The sequence below is a fragment of the Capsicum annuum genome, chromosome 4 (assembly GCF_002878395.1).
Source record: "Capsicum annuum cultivar UCD-10X-F1 chromosome 4, UCD10Xv1.1, whole genome shotgun sequence".
Lineage (NCBI taxonomy): Eukaryota > Viridiplantae > Streptophyta > Magnoliopsida > Solanales > Solanaceae > Capsicum > Capsicum annuum.
Genome location: NC_061114.1, coordinates 19,021,789 through 19,031,021, shown reverse-complemented (window position 1 = coordinate 19,031,021; position 9,233 = coordinate 19,021,789). Strand labels below are relative to the sequence as shown.

The 9,233-nt window shown below is 30.6% G+C and overlaps 1 non-coding gene across 1 annotated transcript; it reads left to right on the top strand.

The window, feature by feature from the left end:
- Positions 1-655: 655 nt before the first annotated feature.
- On the top strand, positions 656-762 carry LOC124898257. Its single transcript, XR_007055233.1, has one exon. It is a non-coding gene; the product is annotated as a small nucleolar RNA R71 (small nucleolar RNA).
- Positions 763-9,233: the final 8,471 nt, after the last annotated feature.

Genomic DNA, 9,233 nt, shown 5'->3' with positions numbered 1-9,233 from the left:
AGTCTTAATTTCAGTTGCAAATTGTGCTTGTTGAGACATAAATTGCTTTATTAATTTCTCCATATTGCCAGTTTGAGCAGTAGTAGCTTGATTGTTCTGAGCCAGTAGTTTATTTGGTTGTACTTGACCCTTATACTGATTTGTATTCTGTGCTTGATTTTCACCCCATGAGAAATTGGGATGGTTCCTCCAATTAGGATTATAAGTGTAACCAAAATTTTGTTCTCCCTCTCGGTTTGTATTTCTCACATAGTTGACAGAATCTGTATTAACAGAACATGCATCTGTTGTGTGCTCACCACTTCTACAAACTTTACACCAAGAATTCACCTATTGGACTGCATTTGTTGTGGCTGATGGTTGTGTAACACCCAACTTTATGTTATTAAGTTGAGTAATCATATGATTTTGTATGGCTACGATCTGTGCTTGTAATGCAGTGAACTGATCTACCTCTAACCCCCCTGCAACCTTTCTAGGAGCACTCCTCAAATCTGCATGCCAGTCAGGGTTCCCTTGTGAAATCCGATTCAGCAGTGTGTATAATTCTTCATATGTCTTCTAAAGAGCCTATCCACCTGCTGCTAAATTTAAGAGAATCTTTGTATTTGATTCTAATCCCTATATGAAAGTATGCACAAGAACATCGTTTGATTGATGATGGTAAGGATAATTTCTGAGCATACCCTTAAATTTCTTCCAAGCTTGGTAGAGATTCTCTCCTTCTTTATGTCTGAAACTTAAGATCTCGCTCCTCAAGCGTGCAGTCTTCTCGGATGGAAACAATCAAATTAGGAATTTCCAAGCTAGATCTTTCCATGTAGTGATAAAAAGTAGTGGTTCAGCATGTAATAACCTTTTTGCTTCCCTCATTAGAGAGAAGAGAAAGAGTGTCAACCTGACATAATCAAAACTCACCCCGTTAGGAATGTAAGTATGACTTATTTCTAAAATGGTCTGTATATGCTGCTGCGGATCTTCGTGTAAAAGGCCGTGAAATTGTCCCACTAAATTCAGCAATTGCACCATATTCTGCTTCAATAACCTCTTGGTTCGAGCTTGAAAATACTTCTTATCACATGGTTCGTGAGTGGGATTTCCACCTCACGAATAGGTTTAGCAGCTGGTTGAGCAGGAATAACTGGAAGAACTGGAGGAGAAATATTTTCGGCATTTGGATCGACTGGTTTATTTCTTTGTTCAGCTATTCTTCGCCTTTGTTTAAAGATCTGTTCTGGTTCTGCAAAAGACTCTACCAACTCTTTATTCTCGCCGGTCCTGGATTCAGCTAAACCTGCAAAAATTCCGCCACTAAGATCAAGTTGTTAACACTTAAACTTAATATCAAGAACAAAAAATTTAGCAATTTACTAATTATATTAGTCCCCGAAAACAGTGCCAAAAACTTGTTGCGACTCAGATGTACACGCAAGTGCACGTGATCGTACAAGTAATACAGTGATTTACACAATCTGATATCGTTTCCATGAGGACTAAGCAACTAGAAATTTAACCAACTTTTAGTTCTAGACAATGAGTATTAAGTGTTGTAAAGTATCAAGATGATTTTGATCTTGAGAATAAAAATATAAATTAATTAATTAGAAATTGAAGTTTATGACTAAAGCAAGGAAAGCAACGGTTGTAAACAATAATGATAAGAATTCTAGGGTTGAGGCTTTTTGAACAATCATACGCATCTCTATTCTTATAGTCATCTAATTGGTTATCGGGTTGTTGGTTCGCAAAGTTATGGCAACAATCTTGGTCTCCCGACCTAAAATCTTTTATTTATTGAATATTGCAGCTATAACTCCAACAGAGATACAACAATTCTTCTAGATTCATTCAGTAATCTTCTTGCAATTGAACCAAACAAGGCTTCTAGGTATATCCCTATCCTAGATGTTAATTCAAACCCCTTATTTTATAAAAGGGTAAGAACCTTGCTCCTTAATTTCCTCGTTCTAATCTACGATTCTCCTCCCGAATTCATATAGAATTATAAATTTATTTTATTGGCGGCCAAGCATTAAAATAGTAAGCTCGAGAAATTAAGAACAACCCAGATGATAATCCAAAAAGAAACTACTATAAAAAATATCAAAAAGTTATCATGTTCTTGACCTCAACCCCATAACAAGGGTATTTAGCCACTCATGTTTGAATTAAACATCAAAAATAAGTAATTAATCATACCCAAAATTAGTATTTAGGTAAAGAATTTCAAAAGAAATGATAAGAACCCTAAAAGAAAGAATTCAATGCTTTTTCGCCGCTTCTATGCTTTCCAAAAGTGTTTGGAATTGTGCTCATGTGTTCCTTTTATACATAGGAAAATTTCACCAAATATGAAGTCTTGACGCGACACGTTGATAATCACATCAAAAAAGCCAACGCGTCACATCAACACCGTGTTGATGCATTGGAATTTATCTTTAAAAATCATACTAAGTCAAGTTCTTCAACACACAACGCGATGTGTTGACATCGCATCGTGTCACTGGAATTCGCTCCTCAAAATATGACTAAGTGTCTGAACTTTTTACCTTGATGCGATGCATTGACATCGCATCGATGCACTGGAAGTTACAAATGAAATCTTTGCTAAGGCATAGAACTTATGCATCGACGCGACACGTTGACATCAAGTCAATGCACTGGAAGTTGCTCTTCAAATTTTGGCTAAGGTACACTTATTACCAATCGATGTGACGCATTGAGATAGCATCGCATCATTGGAAATTTTCTCTATTTCTTCTCTTTCTTTTCGTCAATCCTCAGCTCCATTCTTTTATCCTTGCTCTTGTGCATCTACAATGTTTTTTCCTTTGATCAACATAGTCTTTTGCATCTTCATGATATGTATCCAATTTTCTTCTGCATCCATGGAAAATTTATCCTATATCTCTAATCACATCGGTTATCCACGAAACCAATTTAGCTCACAATTCAATATAATTAGCATAATTTTCATTCTCAAAACAAGTCCAAATATGGGTAAATAGTGGTGTTTGGACATATAAATATACCCAAGATCAACCTTGCTCCTTAATTTCTTCGTTCTATCCTACGATTTTTCTCCTGGATTCACATAAAAATATAGATTTATTCTAATAGTTGCCGCTCATCACAATAGTAAGCTCAAGAAATTAAGAACAATCCAGATGATATTCCAAAAAGAAACTACGATTAAGAATATCAAAGAGTAATCATGTTCTTGGCTTCAACCCCAGAACAAGGGTGTTTAGCCACTCATGTTTGAATTCAACATCAAAAATAAGTAATTAATCATACCAAGAATTAATCTTGAAGAAAAAAAGTTCAAAAGCAATTCTAAGAACCCTAAAAGAGAGAATTTTGTGTTTTCCCGCTGCCAAAAAGTGTTTTTAATAGTATTGAATTCTTACTTTTATAGTTGGGCAAAATAATCCTGATTTTGTCAGTCAGCGTGATGTGCTATGCTGTCCAACGCCATAGTCCATGCGAAATATGTGTAATCACAGAAGGTTACTACATCATGACACTTGCAATTTCACTCCTCACCGCGATGTAGTACAATTACGGTGAGCTATTGGTTTTTGACAAATGCAATTTCCTTTTCCACCGCAATGCACTGAGCTGCAAACTTTGAAAACTGGCAATTGACCCTTCACCGCGAAGCGGTAATCACTCCCGCATTCTGGAATTTGACAAATGATAACTGGATCCTCACCACAAAGCAGTGGTATCTCGGCAACATTCTGGATTTGGAAAAATGTCATTTGGTCAGCCAAAGTGACGCGGTGATCTCATGAATTGGAAGTTCTGACTTTTTGATTGCCTTTTCGAGCCATGTTCCAATGCCTTTATTGCTCCTTTCATCATCATACCTCCTTAATGTGTCCAATCACATTTATTCCATCAATATTTAATCCTAAACACACTAATCATGTTCATTATGTAAGGAACGCAATTAAAAATCAATTAATATCAAATTAGCATACTTTAGCTCTCATAACAAGTCATAATATTGGTTAATATTGGTGATTGGACATATAAATACGCCCAAGATCACCACCCCACACTTAAAATCTTGTTCTTCCTTGAACAATCACAAACATAATCACTTAATTAAGCTTCATATCACAACCTAAGAGTTATGATTGCATTGGGCACTTACAATTTATGACAATGACTTTTCATCTAAGAACATGTCAAAAATACTCTTATGCACATGGACAATTTGTTTCAAACCTCATTATCCCAACGGAAATATCCAATTTGTAGGCAAACTTAATCAAATAGCACAATAAGTAATTCGAACTTTCATCCGCATGCACCATCACAACAAGAAAATTTCCCCATACTACTCACAATTTTTCAATATTTTTTATGAGGGAAATATATAAATTTAATCACTCACTCTCAACAAAGAATTAATACATGATAGATAATGAACCGTAAACTTGCCCTTAGTGTATTACTCCACTAATAGTCAGATATTAAAATGGAGGATCAATTAGGTCTTCCATGGTTGTAATGTAGGCTAAGGGATGGGTAGGAACTATTTAGGGAATAGTGACTAATTTCCCTAAGCACTTTAATAAATATCAATCTACAATAAAAATCACATTCTATCTACCCAACTATCACTGTATTACCTTCACACATCATTTGTTTCACCCCAATCTCATTAAGCACACTAATATAAACTTTGGTGGGAATACTTTTCTTTTACATCATGATTCAATTTCCAGCTCTTCTTTACACCCATTTACTGTTATGCACCCCTATCATAGTCACCCTCAACTAAAGTTATTTTGCCTTAGTTGAGGTGCACAATGTCCGAAATGGACCAGGGCCAAAACAGGTTCATTGTAACAAAAACCAGGCTACAAAAACTGAAATTTCTTTCAAATTTTCTATAACTCCTAACCATCACAATTAAACACACAAATAGCTATTTCTTTAGGGCTTCACTTTCACCTTTCTCCTACTTCAATTTCACTCTCCCTACTCTTTAATCATCTATACTAAAGTGCTTAGGAGCTATGGATTGAATAAAGGTCTATCAAAGAAAGGATTAGACTATATATGAGGCTACCAAAGAAATCAGGCTATAATCTTAACAGGGCTAACTAAGGATATGCATACGGATAGGTAAACAAGGTCTCAAGATTTTGGCTATCAAAAAAATTCCTATATCACTTCCTACACCCAACACCCTTTCTTTCGCTTTCTAAACACACCGGACAAGTTCTAGACATTCCTATACATGTAGAATATAAACAAATTCTCACACTCACGGTGCATGCAAGGAATCAAATCGGATTCTTACAGTTTCCGATCTTGTTCTTTGTTAAATTCAACATTAAGACAATAATTCGTGTTACACCTATTGAGATTTAGCATCTAAAAATAACACTTTTTACTTTTTTTGTTTCAAAACAAATTCGTTCAAAGTCACTATAAAAATGGCCCACACAAAGCACTTCTCTAGAGTCATGATTAGGTTCTCATCAATTCTTTGCTTCTTAAGACCAACTCTCCTTAAGATGGTCGTCATCCATTCATCATAGGAGAGTGCAACTAACTATGAATGTGAAAACAAAAATTGCCAAGGAGGATAAAAATAAATACTTTAAACTGAAAGCAATATGCGAAAAATGCCTTGAGGGCAAATTGCAAAAATCCATACGTTGAACTTAGTAACTATTACAGACATAGTGTTCCGAATAGTTAGAAATACTAAAATCCAACAAAATAAAAATAAAAATTGTTCAACCAAAATAGAGAGAAATACGATGTGAGGACAAGTGGGCCGGGTTGGTGAGGTGTTTGGATTGGTGATGTTGATGTTGAAGTTGGGCTGCTGTGGGGTTGGGTTGGACGGGTCAAGAGAATGGGCTGATGGGGCGGTTCTGGGCCTGGGGAAAAATTGGCCCAAAAATGGAAAAGGGGTTGTTTGGGTTAAAACAAGAAGGGGAATTTAAGACTAGTTTATTTATGGGAAAAATTTCAAAAGTAGCAACTTAACAACTATAATTATAACTCTTATAACAACTGTTTCATAATTGCGAAAAATAGCAAGTTGTATTTTGTATTTAAGTAAAATGTTGCTATATAAATACATATACAAATTGAATAGTAATTTCTATTTTTACTCCCATCAATTAGAGTTAAATAAAGGAAGTAACTGTCCCTAAATTCATGCTACTTTTAATTATAAACCATCAATTAGAGTTAAATAAAGGAAATAACCGTCCCTTAAGTCATGCTACTTTTAATTATAAAGATTCTTTTTCCTTATATGACTCTTCCATTTGTCTTCTTTTTTTTATCATTTTTTGCTTTTTGTTTTTCATTTTCTTGTTTATTTTCTTTCTCATATTTTCCCTTTTCTTTTCTTATTTTCATTTCTTTTTTTATCGTTTTATTTTGTTATTTCTTTTTCTTTTCCATTTTTTTCTTTCCACTTTATTTCACTCTTCTATTTCTCTTCTTTTTTATCCTTTTTTATTTTTTTTTACCATTTTGTTTTTTTTTCTTTTTCATATTTTTCTTTTTCTTTTCCTATTTTTGTTTTCTTTTTCTTTTTTTCTATTTTTATTTTTCTTTTTTTTTTGTATTTAAGTAAAATATTGTTATATAAATACATATACAAATTGAATAATTGTTCCTATTTTAACTCTCATCAGTTAGAATTAAATAAGAGAAGTAACCGTCCCTTAATTCATGCTACTTTTAATTATAAAGATTTCTTTTCCTTATATGACTGTTCTATTCCTCTTCTTTTTTTATCCTTTTTCATTTTTTTCTCTTTTTTTTCTTTTTTTGTTTTTTTTCTTTCTCATATTTTTCTTTTTGTTTTCCTATTTTCGTTTCTTTTTTTATCATTTTATTTTTTATTTTGATTTCTTTTTCATTTCCTTTTTTTGTCTTTCCAATTTATTTTCATTCTTCTATTTCTCTTCTTTTTTTTCCTTTTTAACTTTTTTCCCTTTCTCATATTTTTCTTTTTCTTTTCCTATTTTCATTTTCTTCTTCTTTTTTCTATTTTTATTTTTTATTTCTTTTCTTTTTGCTTTAATTTTACATTTATATTTCTAGCCTTTATTTCTTTTTCTTCTTTTTTTCATTTTTAACTTATTTTTCTTTGGATTTTTATTTTTCAGTTTTTTACTCTTTTATCTCTTGCGTTTATTTTTAAAAGATATATATCTATATCAAATATACATATTTAAAAAATATACAAAATACGTACACATGCAGATATGCATATGTATTTATAGTTCAAAACATACATATACATATCTGCATATGTATTTATAGAAATATATAGCTGACTCGTATGTATATATAAACATATAGGACACAACATCTCTATAAAAAAGGACAACTATATTGGACACAAAATCTCTATAAAAAAGGACAATTATATACATATATATATATATAGGTAATAAAAAATTAGATTATCCATATTTTAAATAGTAAAGAATACAAATAAGTATGTATGTTACCCTCTAAAATGACAAAGAATAATTTAAAGAAAAATTCAATACCGTACAAAAATATAAATATGCATTTGTATATACAAAAAGGACAAATAAATCATATACATATAGGTAATCAAAAGATACATGATACATATCTTAAATAGTAAAATATATAAATAAGCACATATGTTACCCTCTAAAATGATATAAAACAGTTCAAAGACAAATTCAATACCGTAAAAAATACATATAGCTCTTCATATGTATTTACAGAATACATATCTGATCCATATGTATATTCTTATTTTATATGAGTCACCTTTGTATTTTGCAAATACATATGAAGATATATAGTATAGTTATATTTGTTACTGTTTAATATGAATATGATATGTATTTCATAAATACATATCAGAGTCATATATGTATTTTTTGTATAGTAATATACATATGGATCAGACATGTATTCTGTAAATACATATGCAGAGTTATATGTATTTTTTCTTGTAATGTAATATATATTATGTAAAAGAAAACATATGCATACTATGTATTTTGCATTATATTTTTGTGAAAGCACATGTAATATAAATATATATTTTGTATTTTGTATATATAAATGTATATCTATATGTATGTTTGTACGGTGTTGGATTTGTCTTTGAATTGTTCTATGTCATTCTAGATGGTAACATATTTATTTATTTATTTATATTTTTTACTATTTAAGATATGTATATGTATATAGCTGTCCTTTTTTATAGAGATTTTGTGCCATATATGTTTATATATATATACATATGAGTGAGATGTATTTTCGTAAAAACATATGCAGCTACATATATATATATATATATATATATATATATATATATATATGTTTTGTACTATAAATACATATCCAGATCTATATGACTATGTATTTTGTATATTTTTTGAATATGTGTATGTGATATATATATTTGTCTATTAAAAATAAAAATTAGAGATAGAAGAGTAAAAAAAATGAAAAACAAAACAAAAAAAGAAAAAGAAAAAGAAAAAAAAAAAAAAAAAAAAAAAAAAAAGGAAAAAAAAAAGAGAAATAGGAGGGAGAAAATAAAGTGGAAATAATAAAATGAAAAAGAATAAAATAAAAGGAATAAAATGATAAAAAATAAGATGAAAAAAACTAACAAGAAAAAAAAGTTAGAGATATAAGAGAGTGAAAGAGAGGAAAAAAACAGTAATGATGTTTTATTTCAAAATTTTAAAGATTATGAAGATAATTATCTTCAAATATGAGAAAGGAAAAAAAGAATACAAAAAAAATAAAGAAAAAAAAAACAAAAAAGAGAAATAGAAGAGAGAAAATAATGTGGAAAGAAAAAAAATAAAAAAAGGAAATTAAAATTAAAAAATAAAATGCAAAAAAAAATAAGATGAAAAAAAAGGGTAGAAGATATGGCTATATTAGGGGGAAGTGAAATAGTGGAGGAAAAATAGGAAAAGATAAAGTAGTGGAAGTAAAACATGCACTTGACTAGTTAATAGGCAAAACAATGTTACTCTTGCTATAAACTGTAATTTTGCAAAAGTGTTGTTATTTATTGTAATTATAGTCTTAAGTATGTTACTTTCTCTAATTTTTTCTTTATTTAATCGATAGCCCTAAATTATAATTTCAGTCAATTTTATTTCAATTTAAGTCATATCGAGAATCAGTTGACCAATTGCATTGCAATTTTGGCCATATTGGTTTCAATTATGATA